The sequence below is a fragment of the Muntiacus reevesi genome, chromosome 16 (genome assembly GCF_963930625.1).
Source record: "Muntiacus reevesi chromosome 16, mMunRee1.1, whole genome shotgun sequence".
NCBI lineage: Eukaryota > Metazoa > Chordata > Mammalia > Artiodactyla > Cervidae > Muntiacus > Muntiacus reevesi.
Window position 1 is genome coordinate 48,744,937 of NC_089264.1, and position 26,237 is coordinate 48,771,173.

At 36.9% G+C, this 26,237-nt stretch overlaps 1 non-coding gene and 1 pseudogene across 1 annotated transcript; both read right to left on the minus strand.

Moving 5' to 3' along the window:
• Nucleotides 1–478: 478 nt before the first annotated feature.
• TRNAH-GUG (transfer RNA histidin (anticodon GUG)) lies at nucleotides 479–550 on the minus strand. Its single transcript has one exon. It is a non-coding gene; the product is annotated as a tRNA-His (tRNA).
• Nucleotides 551–12,228: 11,678 nt separating this feature from the next.
• Nucleotides 12,229–13,277, minus strand: LOC136148075 (DNA-directed RNA polymerase III subunit RPC4-like; annotated as a pseudogene).
• Nucleotides 13,278–26,237: the final 12,960 nt, after the last annotated feature.

Here is a 26,237-nt window from a genome sequence, read left to right on the forward strand (position 1 = left end):
AAGAGTGATACAAGAGATCTGCATCAGAAATGTTCTATTATTGGTAGGGCTGAGGTGTCTGTAAGCTTTTCTGGAACCACAGACACAGATAAAACGGTTTGGTTAATTTTTTTGTTTGCTTGTTTGGTGAACTTTAAGTGCTTTGTACCTTGTTCCTCTTTTGATCTTGTCTTCCTATAAATAGTCTATTGTGTATTTAGAGGCAAAAGAGATGATGGGAAGGGGAATGTCTTTTTATTTTCCAATGCCTAAGAGAAGACTCAAATTAATGGTAATAGGTTTTGAACTGGACTGGACTTTGGGCTGGTAAAAAAAAGCAGTTCAAGGAAGTTTCTAGGCAAGTGAAAGAAAGTGAAGTTGCTCAGTCATGTCTGACTCTTTGCGACCCCGTGGACTGTAGCCTACCAGGTTCCTCCATCCATGGGATTCTCCAGGTGAGAATACTGGAGTGGGTTGCCTTTTCCTTTTCCAGAGAATCTTCCCCACCCAGGGATCGAACCTGGGTCTCCCACATCACAGGCAGATGCTTTAACCTCTGAGCCACCAGGGAAGCTTCTAGGGAAGCTTCTAGGCAAGCTGCTGCTGCTGCTGCTAAATCGCTTCAGTCGTGTCTGACTCTGTGCGACCCCATAGATGGCAGCCCACCAGGTTCCCCCATCCCTGGGATTCTCCAGGCAAGAACACTGCAGTGGGTTGCCATTTCCTTCTCCAATGCATGAAAGTGAAAGGTGAAAGTGAAGTCGCTCAGTCGTGTCCGACTCTTAGCGACCCCATGGACCTCAGCCTACCAGGCTCCTCCGTCCATGGGATTTCCCAGGCAAGAGTACTGGAGTGGGTTGCCATTGCTTTCTCCCCAGGCAAAGAGAAACAATCCTTATTAAGAGTGTCAGGTGGCTTTAAGGAGTGCAGTTTTGACCTTGAAGTGTAGAAGATAGGCCCAGGAAGAATTCCAGAATGGCCTTTGTTTCATCAGTCACCAGCAGAGTAAAAGGATGATGCTAACTTTAACTGGGGTTGGATGCAAAGGTGAATTCATTAGGTAAAAGTTGAAACCCCTGAACAGTGTGCAGTAGAGTCAAGTTGAAAAATGGAACATGATCATGCATTTCTAACTTCTTTGTACCTCTTAGTGTAGCTGAAGAGTTTTGCTCTCTGATCTACATGTTTTTCTAGAAACACTGCCAATGAAATATATTGAATATAAGCTAATAGCGAAAAGGCTCTACTCCCATTTAAGGTTACTACTTTGAGAAGATAAACTCCCAAGCTCCTGGGAGGTAACAGTAGACAACTACTCGGGCTAGACCCACACAACCTTAATTGATTGCTTATTATGATTCAAGCACTGTATTAAGTGCATTTTATGAATAATTTTATTTAATCATAACTCTACAGAGGTGTATATCTATTTAATATATGAAGGATATAAGGCATTGAGCAATGAAGTATACCAAAATATCAAATATTTTAATAGCAAAGATGGGAATGAAAACAAGGTAAATCTCTTTCCAGAGTCCATATTCTTAGATTATGTACTATATTGTATGTTGGTGAACCATGCAATTTGTAAGTCACTCAGGTTTGCTTTGGTATAGAAATCGCAAAGGACTAGATGCACACCTTTGTGAATAACATTTAGTACATTTTGTGTACTTAGACTCTCCACTTCACCCATAAGCTCTCAACAGAGAATTTAGAGAATAAAAACAAGCAGGAAGTAAGTACAACATTAGATGTGAAAAAAAGTTAAAATCATTAATAAAGCAATGCAAGTATAGTATTTATAACTTGGTTTTTAAAATCATTATTAGTCCCATGCATGTGAAAACATACGAAGGAGAGAAAGGAGATGTTTAAATGCAGACTCTCAAGCCCTTCCTTCCCTTTACTGGGTGACATTCCTGGGAAAAAAGAAAGGCAAGTAACCCCATGTAAACTCTCCTTGTAAATATGCTGAAGTCAGACCTTCTGGGGTTTTGTACTTAGGTCTTAACTTATACACATGACTGAGTGATCTCACAGAGAGGCCAACTCCACTGAAAGATAAGTTTAATCTTGCTTCTGTTTCCCATAGAAACAAGAGGCATGGCTCACCACACAGGTCCACAGGAGAAACCAGGTTTGAATCACAGAGCAGAAGCAGAAGTGAGGAAAAACCAATGTCTTCACTGGGAAAGACAAAGCAAGACAGAGGAAACAGTTTAGGATTGGGCAGTTTGAATAAAGCTGACTGGCTTTGGGCTGTATCGGTGGTCTCTAGTTTCTAGTTCCCTGGGACCTGGCCCTGGGACAATTAAGGCAGAAGGTCACTGCCTGCTGGGGTGTATAAGCCAGCTGGAGGAGGGAGGGATCTGGATTGGTTACTCTGCATATCAGAGGTTTGCTCCAGGCCAAATCCCTTGCTATCTCTAAGAATTGGCTAGTCCAGGAGGGACAGTCTTCCTAGCCAGAATTTTTTTTTTCTTTTATGTCAAAACACCATAATATACAGGGGATATATATATATATGTATGCATGCTGTATATCTGGCACATAAACAAATAATATTTTCTAGTGGGGGAGTCCTTCTCTAAGGCATGCTTTTAGCAGAATCTATCAGATTTGTCTATGATTGCCTATGCAAGGGTCAGTAAACCATGACCCGTGAGCTAAAAATATTTTGACATTTCCTAAGTATTGTAAAAATAGATTAACAGAGACTACAAGTGGCCACAAAGCCTAAAATATTTACTGTCTGGCCCTTGGCAGAAAACAAATTTGCCAACTCCGACTTATTGTAACCAAATAACAAATCTATGGATTTACAGGAAAAAATGTTTGCTAGAGACACTAATGTTAGGAAATAAAACTGTTCTGCTGCATTAGGAGGCACAGAACCCTTGAAAATGCATGATTATGTTACATTTTTCAACTCAGCTATACACACTGGTCAAGGCTTTCAAGTTTTATTAAATTCACCTATGGCTTAATGTGGAAAATGTCACCTAAGCAATGTACCTATCAGAATATAAAATGGAGATATGTCATTACCGAAACAACTCCTTTCTGTGCAACTGATGAGATGACATATGGAGCTTAGCGACCTTTTATGTTGATATGAGCCACAAAATGCCCTAATGTGGCCAGAAAAAAACCTGGGATCTGAAGCCGCCCTCTGCTTTGTAGGTGTTTACAACTAATTTATCTTTGATATTGTTAGTAAAATATAGAGGGTAAGACCTTGATTTGTTAATCCTCTACTGATCTGATCTTCAGTGTTAACTCACACATAGTTTCCATTCAATCATTTTCATGTATAAAAATGCAATGTTAATGTTTTTATAGAACCACTAATGAGTGAAAAAGGAAGCTGCAAACCTGTGCATTTAGGATTATATTATGGACTGAATGTTCATGAAATCCTCAAATGTATATACCAAACCCCTAATCCCTATTGTGATTGTATTTGGAGGTGGGAATTTTGGGAGGTGATTAGGTTTAGAAGAGGTCAGGAGAGTGAGACCCCACCCAGCCGTACATACAAAGGGATTAGTGAACTCATAACAGGAGACACCAGAGGGAAGCCTCTCTCTCTCCACTGTTTGAGGACACACAAAAAGATGGCTCTGCAATCTCAAAAGAGAGTTTTCACCGGAATCTGACTATGCTGAAACCCTGATCTTGGACCTTCAGAACCCTGAGAAAATAAATTTCTGTTGTTTAAGCCGCAGGGTCTTCAGTATTTTATTATGACAGCCCAAGCTAAGACAGATTCCACCTAGAAGAGTCTTGTTAGCATAAGGGCATGGTAAAATTGCTAAGCCAGTGCTGATGCAGGGATATTACACGATGATGATGTTGACTAGAATTGCATCTGCCAAATGAACATTGAACAGATAAAGATGGATGCTGTACACATTGCAATAATTGGTATTATTTTTCCTGTGATTTCACATGGGAGGCAGCTGTTAGGTACTCAGTGTCTGATGTCAGTCTAACAGGCAGTGAGCCATCAGCTTTAGGTGTCAAAGAATGAGATGCCATGGTTATGTCCATTTCATCTTGAGAAATTTTTTGTATGTAGACCGTGCTGCTGAGGATTGTTCCTTTTTAAAATAGTGATGACAGGTAACCACCATGTACTGTAATCTCCTTGTAATTTTCTTGAAAGAGTATCAATGGATTCTTAATACTGGCTGGCATTTCCTGTGTGATTGTTCATAGTCTCCTATAAATATAATCTTTAAAGTTGTCTTTTTTTTTAAATCTCATTGTTAATTAATGTTCTACTCTAGTCATCAGCTAATCAGTCTCTTCTTTCAGGACGCTGATGAAGCAATCATAATCTATTACTCTGTACACTTATTTAAATTTTGTTTTTTCATCTTTATAAACTGTAAGATTCATTCAAACATTATTTATAGGGATTTCACTAAAATTATTTAAATTGTTCAGATTTGGGTATTTTTAATTGTTTTTTAAAAATATAATGAGGCATTAACATAACACATTACCATATGTAAAATAAGTAATCAATAAAGACCTATTGTATAGTGCAAGGAACTCTTAATGTTCTGTAATAATCTATATGGGAAATGAATCTGAGAAAGAATAGATATATGCATACGTGTAATTGAATTACTTTGCTGAATACCTGAAAAAAACACAGCATTGTAAATCAACTATTCTCCAATATAAAAAACTTTCAAACAAGTAAATGTAATGATGCAAGATCAGTATTTAAGGCTTGGCAGCATTCTCTTTCAGATCCATAATATAGTAATATACAATCTGAAGAATAAAATCCACAAATATGTGTCTTTGAAACCTGAAAATAGACCTTGCTGGAGAATATTCATTGTGGACATGGTGATTTCTAATGAGATATGGGAAGAAGTCATCAGTCTCATCATGTAAAAATTTTAGTTTCTGGGACCAAAGGTATTGTATATGACTTATGACATTTTAAATTGCAATCACTTCTTTTCTTGGGTACCGCTACTCTGCAGAATAAGACACCTGTGACACTGATGTGGTTGTAAAGCTGCTATTTGTTGTTCTTTGACCACCAGAGTAGAAATAAGCATTTTTGGAATGGCAACATAATTTATTTTGTTTTTATTTATTGCTTTTTATTATTTATGTATTTATTTTTTGTGTATACATGTAGTAATATTTGAGTAACTCAAGTAATATAATTTTACAGCAAGATATACATGCTTTTCTTAAATTCATTTTGCATGTTTTCAATAAATTTTTCAGTGATTTATTTTAAAGGAGTACTACATAATTGTTTATTTGTATCACAATGGACTTCCAAGTGTTCAGATGATTAAATGAGTTGCCCCTTGAGGAACAGTAAAAAAACAAAACACTGTTGTGCTGCTTCATTAGACTCCTAACCAAATAATGAAGGAAAAATATTTTGAAACAGTCAGAGTTTAGCTTATTAAAACTATCCAAATCAACTTAAGACAAATGAATGCAATAAAAAAATTAAATGTCTGTAGCATTTTTCATCTTTGAATATGGCTAGAATTGCAAAGTCTGTTTGTTAAAAATTTTCATTAAATACTTTTTGACTTTAGGGCAGGTAGTCTTAGGCTTAGTTTTAATTTCTAGATTTTTCTTTCTTAATTTAGTTAAAGTCCAGTGCAAAGACATATTAATTATAAATTCACACTTTCACATTTTCAATATACATTTATTGAAAATTATTGTGAGTTAGGATATTTGGCTTGATAATTATACAAAAAACTGATATTAATGAACCACCTAATATATGCTAAACTCTGTTGAAATATTTTACAGGTATTAACTCATTCACTTGTTCCAACAGAGGTAAATGATACTATAAACACATTTAAAGATAAGGAAACTGATTATTGGAAAAGTTAAATTATTTCCCCAAGGACCCTGTGAGAAATTAGCAGAGATAAACCCATGCATGTTAGAATTTTGCTTTTGACTGGTGAGCAAAACCCACTCACTTAAACATGACTTCTTAGCAGAATACACAAGATACACCTACAAAATCCTGGTGCCTCAATCAACTCTGGTGAAGAGGGCTTTCAGAGAGGTCATAACTGAACAAAATGAATGATTGGAAGTTTGCCAAAGTAAGAAGGAAACTGGAATAATCTAGACAGGAAAAATAGAATATGAAAATTGAAGGTGGAGTGAAACAAATGATGAGCTTAATTAGGAAGGCGGGATTATGTGGCGACACTAGTGTGACTAGCGCTGATAGTGTGGGTGGGAGAAATCCAGAAGTTTGGTCATTTGTGTTAATAATGCGGTTGTGATCATATTTGCAATCTTTCTCGTACACTAAACTTTAAGGGTCTTGATGGCAGGGAATATTTGTGTATCATTTACTCTCCTTTCAGCATCTACCTCAATGTTGTCTGCTTCTCAAGCAATAAACATTTTATGGATGAATGACAGATGGAGACATGGCTTGATAGATGCATTGGATTCAGACTCCATAAGACCAAGAAGTTTTTTTGAGGTCCTTCTACTGAGGTTCACTGTTTATAAAGAAGTGTGACAAGTTTGCATTCTTTTATTTGCTTTCTTAGCAACATAATTCTGGGAGTAGTTTTGAAGGAGTCTTTGGAAGTAGCCTCTCATGGAAATAATGATAATTTATATATAAATGTATGCTTTTACAATACTTCTGCAGCTGAGTGAATCTTGAGAACTGTTTCCTCTTCCATAAAATTATGGGATGAGACAGTTGGGTAATCCTGCTCAGCAAGTGTGTATCTTGAGTTAGAGCCTGAGAGCATGGGTTTTACTGTGTTGAGATTTATACAATAAACAAGACTTGCTTGGCAGAGCATGCATGGCTGGAGTCTGGGAACCACAGGGAGATCAAGCAAGGGTCATATATGATAAAAACTACAAAAGAAACTTTAGAATGGTTACACATGACTTATCCCAGGTTGGGTTCAGGGAAAGGATGACTTTAGCACTTGGGATAAGTCTTAGCAAAGAATTTTCCTGAGAAAAGTACCACTATCTAAAATGTTTGAAAACAGTTTCATACTCTGTGCCATAGGTCTCCTTAGTCTAGCAATTTATTGATATATTTATTGATATTGCATAAAAATCCTACTTTGTCTAGCTGGCAAATTTGGTCCATTCCAGCTCACAACTCTTTTAACAGTAGCTAAAGAAATGAGGGCCTCTAAAAGGTGATTAACAATGGGAGAAGAATTCCAAATGGTTTCAACTAAATGAGTTTTAAGATCATGATTTTTTTTTTTTTTTAAGATTCAAAGCATAAATTGTTTTCCAAAAATAAATTATTCTTTAATAAAACAATGATTTAAAATAGTTTCCTGCTATGCTTTATAGGCAGAAACTAAAAAGAAATGATACAAATGAATTTATTTACAAAATAGAAACAGACTTACAGATGTAGAGAAAGAACTTAAGGTTATTGGGGGAAGGTTAGGGGTAAGAGATAATTATGGAGTTTGGGATTGACATGTACACACTGGTACATTTAAAATGGCTAATCAATAAGGACCTACTGTATAGTACATGGAACTCTGCTCATGTGGCAGCCTGGATGAAAGGGTAGTTTGGGGGAGAATGGATACATGTATATGTACGACTGAGTCCCTTTGCTGCCCACCTGAAACTATCAAAACAATGTTGATCAGCTGTACTCCAATATAAAATAAAAGGTTAATTAATAGTTAATTTCCTTCTTCTGACTATGTAATAAAAATAAATTAATGAGCAAAATTGATAATAATTCTAGAATAATAATTTATATTATCCACACAGACAGCCTATAAATAGGCAGTCATAAATTCCTCTTTTTATTGTGTAAAAGATGACACTGAATGGAGTAGGAAGTTTTAAGTAATTTATCCCAAGATACAAAATCCTAATAAATTTGGAGCTAAATATCCAATTTATCTTAAAGGACAAGATTTCTTTTCTTTTTCTTTCTTTTTTTTCTTTGTCTGTTAACTTTGACTTCTAGTCCTCATCAATACCTGCTTTAAATGTTAATTTTCTCCAGGTGTTATGGTACTTAGTGTGTGAAATCTTTGGCACTGCTCACAGAACCACGAGCTGGCATTCTCTGGGCTTGATACATTTCAGCAATTGTTTTCAGAACTATTGAAGCCACACTCTTTACCCCTCTACTTCTGCGCTTCTTGAGAACTGTTGATGCCATGCTATCTTTTCTGCAAAAGCTGCTATGCATCTTTTCATAAATAATGTATTTTTGGTAAGGCTTCAACTTAAGTCCTTCTTGACCTTCTTTTGTTTCTTCTTTTTCCCCAGTGACACCTGGTAGTGTTTTGTTTACTTTCATCTTGTTTTCCAAGAAGGTATCTTCACCTTGGTGATGAGAACGTTACTACTTCCTTGTATCCATGCATTTCAAATTAGTGTATTTAGCACACCATTAGTTTTTCACTTGCCCTTATTTTTCCTTTCATGGACTTGTGCTAGTAAAGTGCTGTGACCATATTTTCTCCGTGATCTTTCTTCATGTATTTTAAAAACCATACCAAATATTTAGAGACCATAACACACCTTGCAAATGAGATGTGTCATAATGATGGCCTGGATTAGCTGCTCTGAGAATTCAGAGGTGTGGGGGATAACTTGAATCTGGGGTGTGCAGGAAAGGCATGGGAAAGGAATACGTTAGATCAGTTTTTAATAAAATTATGGTTGTGCTATTCACTTAGAGCATAGTGGGGTGATTAATAAGTTACAGAGTCTGAAACAGTCATATTATTTTGGTTCCTGAAGACCTGAGGAATCTCTGATAGAGTGCTAAGATGCATTAAATGAACAATAAATATTTGCTGATTAGATGAATTTGCTAGTACAGTTTGATGTAGTTCTCTTTTAATGGAGTAGAAAATGTAATTGCTCTTTGGGGAACAATGGCTCAGATAAGACCACAGTTAGTGAGTGATGGGAATGAAGATAAGAAAAAGTCATCTCTTAAAACAAAAGTTTATGAAAGTCAGTATATAATGAATGGGATATACTAACTCAGAAATGCTTCCCCTTCAGGAATGATCTGTAATAAATAGTTAACTTTTTTAGTCATTGTTTGCTATTTGTTAGATATTGTGCCAAGTTGTTCACATGCATTTTCTCATTAATGTTCATAACACACTTATGTGGTAGTGCCAGAAACCCTAATCTACAGATGAAGGAAAGCACGTGTAGTGAGGCAAAGACACACAAACTTGATCTATGTCAGAAATGTATTCAAACTTCACTCTTTTAAAATAAAAATTATTTTTATTGTCTTTTTTCATTATTTTTAATTTTGTATTGGAGTATAGCTGATTAACAACAGTGTGATGGTTTCAGATGGACAGCAAAGGGACTCAGCTGTCCATATACATGTATCCATTTTCCCCCAAACTCCACTCCCATCCAGCTGCCCCAGACTATTGACAAGGGTTCCCTGTGCTATAAACTAGGTCCTTGACTCAACCTACACTTTTAATTTCAGAAATACTACACTTTGAAGAAGATAATGTTTGAAATATAGCAAGATAGAAACAACAATAGAAACTCCCTTATTTTTATTTTGTTCCTGCTCACCTGGAAAGCATCAAAGACTCTGCATTTTCTGTGGCTCAGTCATCCTATCATGTCCAGCTCTTTGAGATCCCAGGGACTGCAACATGCCAGGATTCCCTGTCCTTCACTCTCTTTGCTCAAACTCACGTTCACTGAGTCAATGATGCCATCCAACCATCTCATCCTCTGTCACCCCCTTCTCCTCTTGCACTCATTCTTTCTCAGCATCAGAATCTTTTCCAATGAGTCAGCTCTTCGCATCAGGTGGCCAAATTATTAGTTTTAGCTTCAGCATCAGTACTTCCAATTACTATTCAGGGTTGATTTCCTTTAGCATTAACTTGTTTGATCTCCTTGCAGTCCAAGAGACTCTCAAGAGTCTTCTCCAACACCACAGTTCAAAAGCATCAATCATTGGGCACTCAGCCTTCTTTATAGTCCAACTCTCATATCCATACATGACTACATGATTATGGCTTTGACTATGTGGACTTTTGTTATCAAAGTGATGTCTCTGCTTTTTAATACACTGTCTAGGTTTGTCAAACCACCTCACCTACCTCCTGAGAAATCTGTGTGCAGGTCAAAAAGCAACAGTTAGAACCAGGCATGGAACAATGGACTGGTTCAAAATTGGGAAAAGAGTATATCAAGGTTGTATATTGTCCCCTTTCTTATTTAACTTATACAGAGTGCATCATGTGAAATGCCGGACTGAATTAAGCACAAGCTGGAATCAAGATTGCTGTGAGAAATATCAATAACCTCTGATATGGAAATGGCACCACCCTTATGGCAGAAAGCAAAGAGGAACTAAAGAGCCTCTTGATGAATGTGAAAGAGGAGAATGAAAAAGCTTGCTTAAAATTCAGCATTCAAAAAACTAAGATCATGGCATCCTCCCATCACTTCATGGGGAGACATAGATGGGGAGACAATGGAAACAATGAGAGATTTCAGTTTTGGGGGCTCCAAACTCACTGCAGATGCTGACCGAAGCCATGAAATTAAAAGATGCTTGCTCCTTGGAAGAAAAGCTATGACAAACCTAGACAACATTGTTAAAAAGCTGAGTTATCACTTTGCTGACAAAGATCCATATAGTTAAAGATATGGTTTTTCCAGTAGTCATGTATGGATGTGGAACTATAACGAGTTGACTATAAAGAAGTCAACTTGAGCACCAAAGAATTGATGCTTTTGAACTGTGGTGTTGGAGAAGACTCTTGAAAGTCACTTGGACCACAAGGAGATCCAACCAGTCCATTCTAAAGGAGATCAATCCTGGGTGTTCATTGGAGGGACTGATGTTGAACCTGAAACTCCAATACCTTGGCCACCTGATGCAGAGAGCTGACTCATTTAAAAAGACCCTGATGCTGGGAAAGATTGAGGGCAGGAGGAGAAGTGGGTAACAGAGGATGAGACGGTTGGATGGCATCACCAACTGAATTGGCATGAGTTTGAGCAAGCTCTGGGAGATGGTAAAGGACAGGGAGGACTGACGTGCTGCATTCAATGGGGTTGCAAAGTCAGCCATGACAGAGTGACTGAACAACAACAATATTTTATTATCAATAAACACTCATCTTGATGAGTTGATCACTATTGTGACTTTTAAATTCTATTCCTAAATGCTATCAATCACATTATCTAGTCATATGTTCAATTTTGATTTTGGTGGTAAGCACAAGTTATATTTCTAACTGCATATTTTTTGCCATCAAAAATTTAGTTTCTTTCAATCTTGGCTATTTGGACTGCAGACTATATGCCTAGACAGGGCTACAAAGGCACTTTTTTTTTTTTTTTTTTTGCACTGTTGATCACCTTTGACCACATATATACCATTTCTTAAATTTCTTTTAGCTACTTGAGATATTAAGTATTTCACATAAAGAATGATCATATATCCCTGCAATGAATTCCCAAAAGTCATTCCTACTGCTCAATAATTTTAAGTAAACTGCAATAGAAAATTTATATGAATATTTGAATTATTAACTACTAATAACACATCACTTTTTTTTTTTTTTTAAGTAAGGGAAACTAACCTAACATTAATTGAGCACTTACTTATATGTCTGGCTTCAGCAAGGAGTTTTCATTGAGATTATTCCATTTCATCCCCATACCAAGTTGATGAGGTAGGTATCATCCTCATTTTGTCAGAAGAGGACTATGAAGCTCAGAAAGGTTACAGAGTTTGTCCGATTACACATTTAGTAACAGAAAGAGCAGGGGCTGAGCCTCAGACTCAAGAGGCCTCTGCTCTCTCCCTCAAGAGACCCAAGAGACTCTCTGCCATCTCTCAGGAGGGATGAGGGGAGCCAAAGCTGCTGCAGCCCTTACTTTTCCTACCTGAGAGCCAAGATGTTACCAAGAGGAGGATCCTGTCCTTTCCCTCGGGTCCCTCTCCACCTGGGAGGATGTAGCCTGTTGAAAACTGCAGGGACAAGCCCTGCAGCAGTGAGGCTGCATGCTTTGGGAAGGCTACGCCTTATTCACAGCTGCTGTAGAAGGGAGCTACATGGAGTGGAAAAAACTGGGACAATGGCTGGACTGGGCTGGCTAAACAGGCCCCTTCTGGGTGGAACAGATATGAGAACATAATGTTTGGAGCAGGCAGTGGCCATGAGCACAGTCATCACCATTCTCCATCTGCTCATTTTACTGGTGTTTGTGATCCAACAGGGATTCAAAATTGGGAGAGCAGATAAGTTTGCACTCTGCATATCCCAAGACTGTCGTCTCACTCATTCTACTGTCCCAAAGCCCATGGCCACCAGGTCCTGCAGGAAAGAGCAGACTGTCCCCATCATCACATGCAGGGTGACTTTGCCCATGAGGTACTGCCCCTGCCCTGACGTGGGGATGAGTGGCATCACTGACACTCCGTCAGGTCAGCCAGGGTACAAGCGTTCTCTGGCACCCTGGCTTCCTGCTTTATCCGGCTTTATAACCACCATCTGTCCATCCTTATTCGCCACCTTTGTCTTGAAGTACTGAAGAGGCAGCTGGCTGGGGAGCCAGTCTGGCAGCTGCAGAAACAGCAACTCTTCCTCCTGCATGAGGCTTAGCTTCCTGAGCAGCTCTGAGGCAGATCCATCCCTTTGGGAGGCCAGAGATCTTCCTGGCTATGCTAGAGGAGCCTTCATCTTGGTCTCCTTCTTGTCATCTCATGGCTTCTCTTTCATTTTCCCAGGAGGCACGTCACCTCCAAGTCCTCTTCCTTGGGGCCAGCCAGCCAAGTTTTAACATCTGGTTCTCCATTCTCTTCTTTAAAAAGCTAACCCAAGTGGGTCAGCCGCCACGGGCTTCCCTGATGGCTCAGTTGGTAAAGAATCTGCCTGCAATGCAGCTTTGATCCCTGGGTGGGAAGATCCCCTGGAGAAGAAAGTGGCAACCCACTCCCGTATTCTTGCCTGGAAATTTTCAAAGACAGAGGAACCTGGAGGGCTACAGTCCCTTGGGTTGCAAAGAGCTGGACACAACTTAATGATTAAACCACCACCACATGTGCCAGCGGCAGCTGCACAGGCATATATTGAGTGACATTACTCAGCCTAAGGTCATCGATAAAATCATACTTCTGCCTACACAGGATTGGTTTCATTTCTTCGTCTGTCTCCCTATTATTTTTTGTTCTTCCTATTGTGAGAGGGCCCCATGCCCAACACATCCACAGTCATATCCCAGCTCCCCTTTTACTTCATCATTTTGGCTGTTCCCTGCTCAAAGTTGGAGTGGGACTGAGTCATTTCTGGGGACTCCCAGTTCCATCCATGGCCCTCTTCCTGTTGGTCATTCACACTTTTTCAACACAGAGCACAGAGCTGGGCTCCCTGTGCTCCTCACTAGTTATCTATTTTATACACGATAGTATATATATGCCAGTGATACTCTCTCAATTCATCCCACCCTCCTCTTTTCCCCTCCATGTCCACACATCCATTCTCTACATCTGTGTCTCTATTCCTGCCCTGTAAATGAGTTCATCTGTACCATTTTTCTAGACTTCACACATATGCATTAATATACAATATTTGTTTTTTCTCTTTCTGACTTTCTTCACTATGTATGACAAACTCTAGGTCCAAGCAAGATTGTGATCACTGGTCATACAACTTTATGATAGCAGTAGGTAATTGCACTGAATCCACTATAGCAGCATATGATATATTTCCAAAGAATATATTTTATAAGTAAAAATCTCTTAACTTTAATAATTATATTGATATGTAATAAGTAAGCAATAAGGATTATAGAAATAAAATCATAAAATATTTATTTAAAAAGGAACACACAAAGCCTATATGCTTAAAACAATAAGCTCTTTTAGGCTCATATGTGTATGGATTGGCTAGGGGATCACCTAGTCTCTAAGAGCCCAGAGATACCCACTTGCACATCTGTATTTAGCAGCAGGCAACTAGGTGGTTCTGTTTGTCCTGGCTGGACTGTAAATTATTATTATTTTTTAACTGTCTAGCAGGTTGGCTCATATTTACTTGTTCTCAGAGTAGAGTTAGAGAAACAAAAGTGAGAACACAGGCATTCAGGGACTTTTGATGTTTTGTTTGGAAATGGAATACTGGCACTTCTTTCATACTCTATTGACCACAGAAAATCACAAAGCCAGCCCACATTTAAAGGTTCATGAAATAAGGTCCAACTCTTCTAAAGTTATAATGCCATGTTATATATTATCAAAGGAATAATCACAAGGAGTAAACAGGATCTGGGACATTTTTATAAAAATCACATTTTTTTTCATTAATTTTGGTATATTTTTACATGTGTTAATCTTTGAAGGTAAAAAGTAAACTTGTCTCTGACAATCTTGGCAATTTTATGTCTGTGTGTGTTTTATTTCTATCCTATTTTTAAATTTTTCTTTATATAGTTTTGGGGGATATTTTATTAATAGTTTAGTAATAGTCAAGTTTGATGCTTATCTACTTGAAGTTTTAGTCTCTCAGTCACATCCAACTCTTTGTGACCCAATGGACTGCAGCCTGCCAGGCTCATCTGTCCATGGGATTCTCCAGGCAACAATACTGAAGTGGGTAGTCATTCTCTTCTCCAGGGGTCTTCCCGATCCAGGGATTGAACCTAGCTCTCCCATGTTGTGCTCAGATTCTTTATTGTCTGAGTCATTAGGGTCTACTTAATTGACTATTATTCTTTTTCTACACATGAACATATTTATATTCCTATATAATAATAATTTAGTTTCAGCTCATAAGTTTTGAGAAGTTAAAATTTTTGTATATTTAAGCATAAAGATTTTCTAATGTCAAGTATGAGTTCTTTCTTTTTTGGTGTAAATTATTTATTAGTGTGCTTTAAATTTTTAAAAATATATTTGAAATATCTTAACTTTTAGATCTATTTTCTAGCATAATAGCATTGTGTTCAGAGAATGTAAGCTGAATCTTAATATAGATGATTCTCACTGCAGTCCATGGAGTCAGAAAGAGTAGGACACAGCTGGGCCACTGAACAATAGCAAAGGTACTATAGAAGTAAGTCAGACAGGCACAAAATAATACATACCTATGATTCCATTCATGTATAAAGTTCAAAACAAGCCAAACTATTGCTAACCCTTGGAGAAGGTGTAGTGACTAGGTGAAGGCATAATGGATATTTTGACAATGCTGCTGGTATTTTCCTTCTTGATCAAGATTCTACTTGCAATTGGTAATTTGCGAAAGTTCATTAAGCTGCTTATACTTGTGATTTAAGCACATTCTAATACATTTGTTATACTTCAGTTAGAAGTTGGAAATCTCAATGAACTTGTTTATAGCAGATTAGATAGAGCTGAAGAGAGGATTAGTATAATAAATATGAATTTAAGGAATTATGAATTTACAGCATAGAGAAAAGAGATAAAATTATGAATAAGAGTTTACAATATATGTAGAAGAAAATGAGAATGCTATAATTATACATTCATCTTTCTAATGTACCTTTGCTACTCCTCTCATCAGAGTAAAGGGTCTAGTCCCTCAAGGCTTGAATCTGGTATGGCCCTGGGACACTCTTTGACCAATAGAATGTGGCAAAAATGATACTGTTTTTATTTTCAAGTCTACTATTGGAGAACCTTGCAATCAAGTAGCCCCTAAACTGCAAGCAGCTGCTTGGTCAACATGTCACACTTCCACAGACTTAGTAAGGAGACAGTCAAACCAAATGGCTTTAGACGGTCCAGCTTTGGAACCCCAAGGATAGGAAACACCCAATCTCATAAAGTGATGCTAAAAAACTTGCCTAAAGTTTGCTTCAGAGGAGACACTGTATGTATTACTTTGGAATGTAAAGAAGTCTTCCCTAATAACAAAGTACTAAGTTGCTATAACTCCTTTTACAAATATTCTTAAATTGTCCATAAATGCTTAGCCATGTAGAAACATAAGAGATTCATGGGGAATTGTCTTTAAATAGCAACTTCTGAATCATTTACATTAATCATTTACATTAATCATTCTACAATCATTTTTTAAAAAAAGACTAGTCTAGCATCTAGAGGATGAAAAGTTATGTGGAAAATCAGGATCCATTCCATCTAAGGACTGTTATAAACAAGTGGAAGAAACTCTCAGTTGAAGTAAGCTCAAATTGCTGACTCACATATTGTGAGTAAATAATAAACTAAGTTTGGAGGTGATTTGTTCTAATGGTGGTGATCTATTGTTATATCTACAGAACATTAGATAACTGAAACAAAGTTGAACTGAAATGAATTCCCGCATTGCAGGCAGATACTTGACCATTTGCGACATAAGGTTGTTTGGTACAAAATGCTTATCAATAATCTCGTTCTTCTTCTAGAACAATTTTTGTAAAGATAGTTTTTAGAAGCTATTTCAGTTCAGTTCAGTAGCTTAGTCTTGTCCGACTCTTTGTGACCCCATGAACTGCAGCACACCAGGCCTCCCTGTCCATCACCAATGCTGGAGTCCACCCAAACCCACGTCCATTGAGTTGGTGATGCCATCCAACTATCTTATACTCTGTTGTCCTCTTCTCCTCCTGTCTTTGATCTTTCCCAGCATCAGGGTCTTTTCAAATGAGTCAGCTCTTGGCATCAGGTGGCCAAAGTATTGGAGTTTCAGCTTCAACATCAGTCCTTCCAATGAACACCCAGGACTGATCTCCTTTAGGATGAACTGGTTGGATCTCTTTGCAGTTCAAGGGACTCTCAAGAGTCTTCTCCAACACCACAGTTCAAAAGCATCAATTCTTTGGTGCTCAGCTTTCTTTATAGTCCATCTCTCACATCTGTACATGACCACTGGAAAAACCATAGCCTTGAGTAGACAGACCTTTGTTGACAAAGTAATGTCTCTGCTTTTTGATATGCTGTCTAGGTTGGTCATAACTTTCCTTCCAAGGAGTAAGCATCTTTTAATTTCATGGCAACAATATCCATCTGCAGTGATTTTGGAGCCCAGAAATATAAAGTCTGACACTGTTTCTGATGTTTCCCCATCTATTTGCCATGTAGTGATGGGACTGGATGCCATGATCTTAGTTCTCTGAATGTTGAGCTTTAAGCCAACTTTTTCACTCTCCTTTTTCACTTTCATCAAGAGGCTCTTTAGTTCTTCTTTACTTTCTGCCATAAGGGTGGAGTCATCTGCATATCTGAGGTTATTGATATTTCTCCCAACAATCTTGATTCCAGCTTGTGCTTCCTCCAGCCAGCATTTCTCATGAAGTCAAATAAGCAGGGTAACAATATACAGCCTTGAAGTACTCCTTTTCCTATTTGGAACCAGTCTATTCCTCGTCCAGTTCTAACTGTTGTTTCCTGGTGGTCTGGTATTCCGATCTCTGAGAAGCTGCTTAGCAGGAAAAAAAAAAAAAAAAATCTATTACTGTAAATAAAACATTAGCCAGTGGTTCTTTATTATAAGTGGTTAAGTTAAAACTAATGAAACCCATTTTTATAGGCATCACTATGTATTTTAAAATTTTTCTTTCATTGAGATTTTGTGCCAATGAGAAGTGTCATAGGATATGCTTGTTAATAGTACCTGTATTTGTTTGATGTGGACCTGGTCAGTTCAACTATGATTCTTTTTTTTTTTTTTTTTCTTTTGTTTGTGATGGAATGAAGCAGAATATTTAAATATTATCGTTATAGAGATTGTTCTTTCATTTATTCAACAACCATGCACTGTTCACAGTGAGTAAGTTACACCAGGTGAAAAATGAAGAACTCACAAGGCCCTTCTATGCCTCTGTCATCTTGCCTTCACTATACTTCTCTTCAGTCGTTCTGTTCCTTCTATGTTAGCCTCCTGCTGTCCTTTAGTGACAGAAGGTTGTCCCTTTTTCCTGGAAAGTTATTTTTCAACATAACTATACACCAGGCTTTTTTGTGTGTGTGTCTTTTTCAGCCCTGTGGTCAAATGTCATCCTGTTAGCAACTCATTCCTTCACCAACTGCATCCCTCCCTATGACAATTTCATATTTTTCCCCACAGCGTTTATCATCATTAACAGATAATTTTGAAAAACAGTATTATTTGTTGTCCTTGTTCTCCCTTTTCTGTCTTTCTTTCTGAAAGCAAGCTTCAGAAAGACATGGATTTTTGTTTTGATTACTATAATATTCTTAGTACTTGGAACCGTTCCTAATCATAGCAGGTACACAAATATGTTTGTTGAATGAATGGATATATAAATTAATAGTGCACAGTTAGCCTCTGATTTCAAAAATGGAATCGCCAGCACTGTGGTGACTTATAATAAAGTTTTATTTTTTGCATTGGCTAAGTACCCGGATCTCGTTCTAGGAGCTGATGGAGCCTTCACCATCAGACACATTGCCTTTCAGGGATTAAGCCAACTTCACACTGTTTCTTAATTTCTCCCACTCAAAAATGATAAATAGAAAACTCAACCACATTTCACTGTCCACAGTAGATAGTTTGTGGCTACCTTGTGCCAAAGAAGACAGGCTGTGATAATGGCAGAGATCATATTTGTATACCGTGGTTAGGGAAAGTCTCCTAGAGAGAATAACATTTGAACTGAGCTCAGATTTCTTTCTAGAGGCCATCAACTATGGTGCTCTAAGACATGATTTAGATCCCAGTTCTATGTTATCTGTCAAAAATTCACAGAGCTAACCTTATCTCTTAGTATTAGAGCATTAATTGAGATATTTCATATGCATAACTTGGCACAGGTTCTAGAAATGAGTAAATACTCAAAAATGCTGCCTATTATTAATATCATTATCACTGACATTTAAAGTTATATTGAATTAAATAGTAAGTCTTTCTTCAAACAGTGAAATATAAAAACATATCTAAAGGGAGTAGATCAGTACTGGATGGATTTTTTTTTTTCATAAAGAGGACCATTCATGATTGTAGAACCCTCTCACAAGAGGTAAGCTTTGACTCATGTTTGGCTGAAACACTGGCTACAGGCTAATCTGTATGTTAGATGGATAATGCTCTTGAAATCAGAGCAATGATGGGAGCACATATGGAATATATTGAAGCAAGTGATTTATCAAACACCGAGCAAATAAACCCTACTTCTGGCAAATAAAGCTAGAAATAGAGGGTCAAATCTGTATTCACAATTTATGTTTTAAAACTCACCTACCACCAACAGTAGCCTGAGATATTTGTAGAACTATATTGCTCAGTAATAACAGTTAATGCCAGAGATAAAGATCAATAAAGTATTATTCTCAATTACTTTGAAGTAGAAGACAAATTTTCAAAAAGGTAGTCATGCACAAGGATGGGCTATAAGCTAGAAAACTTTAAAAAAGATTAATATGGTAATATCAATAATTGTTTAATTCCAAAATACTGACTACTAAGGAGGAGGAAAAATTACTGGTATTGTACTACAGGAGGAAAGCTCTGTAAAGATAGTTTGGGGGAAATTTTGACGTGATGCATTTAGACTGGAGAAGGGTGACAATGAATTCACACACAAAAACAAATAAATAGAAACAGTTGAACTCTCTGTACCATTCTGCACCTCCTATATTGTTTTATCCTCAATAATGAAAGTTTAAGATAATTAGGCATGTTGGTTAAACATATACTACTCATTAATAGAGTAATTACCATAGATTTCCACAGTAAGGTAAGAGTGTATATCTTAATACTTGATTTATTATGCAAAAACATTATGTTCTTTAACTCCTTATTATAACTTATGAGGATTGCTAGAATTTAGCTCATAGAATTACTGGAAAGCCTACTTGAAGTTACACCGTGCAAAAAAAGAGTTAAGAAGATAGAGGGATACGATCGACTATGGTTGCTTATCATCATATGATGCCAATTAGTGCTTCACTAACACTGATTATTAAGGAGCGCAGTGTGACTTACATTTCCACTTTCACTTAACACGTTTTTTCTAGGTGTGTAGTTGTTCACGGGTATGAGAATTTATTTTGCCATTCACTGAGATCTCAGTTGGAGCTCTGACATTCCTGACTTATCAGAGCTTTTTCCACTTCAAGAAAAAAAATTACCATTCCTCAAGGCACTAAATTACTTTTAGCATTACAATTGCTAGTCCTTTGTCTCTCCTTGATCTTCTGACATTTTTTTCATGTCTCCTCTTGTAGTGCACTTGAGCAGAGCTATTTTGATTAAATAACTCCCCAGAGGACTGAGATTATAATACAATAGTCTCCCAAACAGGTTATCTTGAATACATATTGCCATTATGCAGTGCAGATATTGCATCAGTACTTCATAAATGCATGTTTCTATGAAATCTGCCAAGTAGATGAATATCTCTTTCATTGTTCCTGACATCATTGAATTATAAATAATAAAGTGAAGTTCAAATTGTTTATTTGCAATGGAAGAGCTCTGAGAAAAATTTCAGTTATCAATGATATAGTAACCTCTAGAAAACACAGGAACTTTAAAATTACAGTGAACACTATCTGAAATAATTTCTCTTAAATTGGGCAATTGCTCAAAATTGCCATACATCAACTCTACAAATCCAATAGAGTTAAAATGAATGTGAGCACATGCTTATTCAAGTCACCTTTTTTTTTTTTTTTTCAGAACCAATCTGCTTCAGTGTTTTGAAGTTAACATAGTATTAGATGGGTGAAGTGATTACTAATTAGCATGGTTTGACCAAGGCAGACTCTTCACTATTAGTCAGATTCTTTATTCTTCTGAGAAAGTGGTTACAACAGTTTCCAGGAAGAGTATTCTTCCTTTCTTATGTCAAATGATCACTTTCAATGCACATGGAAAACTTCAAACATTAAAGCAAAATATGAGACAATTTAATTAAATCTTAAGATTGGACTTCTTAAGTAAAATAAAGCCAAAAGTAGAACTTTTATCATGGTGATTAATTATCATTCTCTTCCACCTTTTCACATAGTTAGCCTTTTAGTAGGGACCATTGGGGCTTCCCTGGTGACTCAGAGGTTAAAGCGTCTGCCTCCAATGCGGGAAACCCAGGTTCAATCCCTGGGTCAGGAAGATCCCCTAGAGAAGGAAATGGCAACTCACTCCAGTATTTGTGCCTGGAGAATACCATGGACAGAGGAGCTTGGCAGGCTATAGTCCACAGGGTCACAAAGAGTCGGACATGACTGAGCAACGACACTTCACTTTACTTCACTTATTGTATGTTAATAAATGTTCAGTGCATAAAAGGCCAATGAAGTCTGATTCAGTTTCAAAGTTCCCATGTCATACAGTTATCTTACTCCCAGACTCAGAAAAATTAAAAATTCTTGACATGTTAAAAAGTGAGGAAAACTACAAAGTTTCAGTAATGTAAGAAGATAAGTTGTGGAGATCTAATAAACAGTAATGTGACTATATTAACAATGTTCTACTGTACCCTTGAAATCTGCTAAATTCAGTTCAGTCGCTCAGTCGTGTCCAACTCTGCAACCCTTTGACCGCAGCACACCAGGCCTCCCTGTCCATCACCAACTCCCGGAGTCTACCCAAACCCACGTCCATTGAGTTGGTGATGCCATCCAACCATCTCATCCTGTGTCCTCTGCTTCTCCTCCTGCCCATAATCTTTCCCAGCATCTGGGTCTTTTCAAATGAGTCAGCTCTTGGCATCAGGTGACCAAAGTATTGGAGTTTCAGCTTCAATATCAGTTCTTCCAATGAACACCCAGGACTGATCTCCTTTAGGATGGACTGGTTGGATCTCCTTGCAGTCCAAGGGACTCTCAAGAGTCTTTTCCAACACCACAGTTCAAAAGCATCAATTCTTCAGTGCTCAGCTTTCTTTAGAGTCCAACTCTCACATCCATACATGACCACTGGAAAAACCATAGCCTTGACTAGATGGACTTTTGTTGGCAAAGTAATGTCTCTGCTTTTTAATATGTTGTCTAGGTTGGTCATAACTTTACTTCCAAGGGGTAAGTGTCTTTTAATTTCATGGCTGCAATCACCATCTGTAGTGATTTTGGAGCCCAGAAAAATAAAGTCAGCCACTATTTCCACTGTGTCCCCATCTATTTGCCATAAATTGTTGGGACCAGATGCCATGATCTTAGTTTTCTGAATGTTGAACTTTAAGCCAACATTTTCACTCTCCTCTTTCACTTTCATCAAGAGGCTCATTAACTCTTCTTCACTTTCTGCCTTAAGGGTGGTGGCATCTGCATATCTGAGGTTATTGATATTTCTCACAGCAATCTTGATTCCAGCTTGTGCCTCCTCCAACCCAGCGTTTCTCATGATGTACACTGCATATAAATTAAATAAGCAGGGTGACAATATACAGCCTTGACGTACTCCTTTTCCTATTTGGAGCCAGTCTGTTTTTCCACATCCAGTTCTAACTGTTGCTTCCTGACCTGCATACAGGTTTCTCAAGAGGCAGGTCAGGTTGTGTGGTATTCCCACCTCTTTCAGAATTTTTCACTTTATTGTGATTCACACAATCAAAGGTTTTGCCCTAGTCAATAAATCAGAAATAGATGTTTTTCTGGAACTCTCTTGCTTTTTAGATCATCCAGCGATGTTGGCAATTTGATCTCTGATTCTCTCCCTTTTCTAAAACCAGTTTGAACATCTGGAAGTTCACAGTTCACGTATTGCTAAAGCCTTGCTTGGGGAATTTTAAGCATTACTTTACTAGCTTGTGAGATGAGTGCAATTGTGTGGTAGTTTGAGCATTTTTGCACATTGCCTTTCTTAGGGATTGGAATGAAAACTGACCTTTTCCAGTCCTGTGGCCACTGCTGAGTTTTCCAAACCTGCTGGCATATTGAGTGCAGCACTTTCACAGCATCATCTTTCAGGATTTGAAATAACTCAACTGGAATTCCATCACCTCCACTAGTTTTGTTCATAGTGATGCTTCCTAAGACACACTTGACTTCACATTCCAGGATGTCTGGCTCTAGGTGAGTGACCACAACATTGTTATTATTTGGGTCATGAAGATCTTTTTTGTACAGTTCTTCTGTGTTTTCTTTCCACCTCTTCTTAATATATTCTGCTTCTGTTTGGTCCATAACATGTCTGTCCTTTATTGAGCCCATCTTTGCATGAAATGTTCGCTTGGTGCCTCTATTCTTGGAGATTTCTAGTCTTTCCCATTCTATTGTTTTCCTGTATGTCGTTGCATTGATCGCTGAGGAAGACTTTCTAATCTCTCCTTCCTGTTCTTTGGAACTCTGCATTCAAATGGGTATATCTTTCCTTTTCTCCTTTGCTTTTCTCTTCCCTTCTTTTCACAGCTATTTGTAAGGCCTCCTTAGACAGCCATTTTGCTTTTTTGCATTTCTTTTTCTTGGGAATGGTCTTGATTCCTGTCTCCTGTACAATGTCACGAACCTCCATCCATAGTTCATCAGGCACTCTGTCTGTCTGATCTAGTCCCTTATATCTATTCCTCACTTCTACTGTATAGTCATAAGGGATTTGATTTAGGTCATACCCAAATGGTCTAGTGGTTTTCTCCACTTTTTTCAATTTCAATCTGAATTTGGCAATAAGAGTTCATTATCTGTGTCACAGTCAGCTCCCAGTCTTGTTTTTGCTGGCTGTATAAAGCTTCTCCATCTTTGGCTGCAAAGAATATAATCAGTCTGATTTCGGTGTCAACCATCTGGTGATGTCCATGTGTAGAATCTTCTCTTGAATTGTTGGAAGAGGGTGTTTGCTATGACCACTGCGTTCTCTTGGCAGAACTCTATTAGCCTTTGCCCTGCTTCATTTCATACTCCAAGGCCAAATTTGCCTGTTACTCCAGGTATTTCTTGACTTCATACTTTTGCATTCCAGTACCTTATAATGAAAAAGACATATTTTGGGGGTGTTAGTTCTAGAAGGTCTTGTAGGTATTTATAGAACTCTTCATTTTCAGTTTCTTCAGCATTACTGGTTGGGCATAGACTTGGATTTCTGTGATAATGAATGGTTTGCCTTGGAAATGAACAGAGATCATTTTGTCAAAATCTGCTAAAGGAGTAGATCAGAAATTTTATCATTGCACACACAAAAAATAGGAAAATAGTAGCTATGTGAACTTATGGGTATGTTAGTTGGCTGAATAGTTTGAATATTTTACAATATATATAGCACATCAAATCATCAAGTTGTACACTGAAATATAAAAATGTTTAATTGTCAATACACTTCAAAAAAGCTAGAGAAAAAAATTTAAAATAAGCAAAGCTGTAAATCAGTGCCAAAGTGCATAAAACCTATTTCTTTGAGGAACAAACCACTCAGAAACTTTACATATGCTCTCAAATACTTTACTAAAAAAAAAAAAACAAAGTCCTGTATTCTTTTTAGGTTATTAATTTGAGCACATTCTGGTTGCTAATTTTGAGAGGTTTTAATATATTTTGGAAAGGTTAGGAACTTGTGTGTTCAGTGGTATTCGGCTCTGTAGGAGGATTCTTTACCTGCTGAGGCATCCATGGGGAAGCCCCTAGGAACATAGATTTGCTTATTTTACATCTCCTTCTTGTGTTAGGACTAACAGTAGAAACCAAAGAGAATGTCAACAGAATCATACAGCTAGCTGTAGGAATTAAAAATGTATTTTCTATTATTTAGTCAATTAAGCTAAAAGTAAAATTTGGTGGCTTATTTTCCTTGCTTCTTTCTCTTCAAAATAACAACTTAATTGTGGTTAGGTACCTATCTAGCATTTTTCTCTGTATGGGAGGATATACTTATTAAATAATGCATTAGCAAACTTTTTTGAACTTAGGGAAGTGTGCAAGCACTCTGACTTTCCCAGTGAAATATATACCAAATACTTTTAACTAAAACATTTGAAATATACACTTAGTTTCTAGAATTTCCTGAACTGTAATTCTCTATTAACAATGAATAAGATCAATGATAGTTTGGAGGAAATAGTTGCTTCAAGGATAAAATTCTTTTTTTTTTTTTTTTTTGGAAAAAAATTAAAAGGAAAGGCTGCTATATTCTGACTCATCTCTACTGACGGACCAATACTGCAACCGATTTACTTCACTTTCACCAATCCTTCGTCATTTTCCCTGTGATATCACAGCTATTACAGTTTCTTTTTATTTGACTAAACAAGAATACTGGAAAAGAACATTTACTGTATATCTAAATTAATGAAAGAGAAGCACTGTACCACTTGAGATATTTTTGCTCTCATAAAAGAGAGAGGTGCTCATAAGGTCAAGAGCTCTTTTGGTTATAACTTCCAAGCATTCTGGCAGCAGGAAAAAGTAAAGTTCTATATTTTACTGTGCTTCTTAAAATTCTTCTTTTTTCTTTTTTTACTATTCTATTTATAGCACTCTTGAAAATACAATATACACACAAAAAACCAACGTTCAGTCTTCTCTTGTCTGAACATAAAAATTCTGAATATTTTCATAAAATCTCTTATTAATTTTTTCATTTTGCAATGAGTCTTTGTAAAATAAATATTGAAAAGTTATGCATAATAGTATATGCTTCAAGTATATTTTGCACTTTAACATTTATACTAAAATGTTCTTCTCTTTTCATTAATTATTTCATACTATTAACAAAATATGTCAAAGAAATCATGGAAGAGTGGCATTAAAATTCATATAAGTTAAGATAGTTATCATTTGCTACTTACATTCTCATTGTAAATTCCATGGTACTTTTAATCTTATATAAAATTACCTAATAAAAGTTTGTTCTCTCTATGAAACATAATATGCTGTCAATAATTATGACATAATTATTTCAATATGTTAATATTGCAAGCCCAGAGTATTCAAAAGTGTGGATATTTATACCAGAACTGTGACTTCAAAATATTTAATCTTTTTGGGTTTAAAAAATCTGTACCTTCAGATGGCTAAGAGGCACATGAAAAGATGCTCAACATCATTAATTATTAGAGAAATGCAAAACAAAACTACAATGTGTTCTTGAATTATGGGAATTTTCATTTTAGCCAAGACACCAAAAGTGCAATCCATTTTTCAACCAAGGGAATAAACAAAAACAAAAAAAAAAAAAAAAAAGAAGAAGAAGAAGAGAGAGAGAGGGAAAATAAGAATGATTGTTCTTTAAAAGATATTGTTAAAAGAATGAAAATATGAAAACACCAACCACTGACTGGGTGAAAATTTTTGCAAAGTACATATTGGAAGCATAAATAATATCTAAAATGTGTAAAACTCATCAGCCACCACA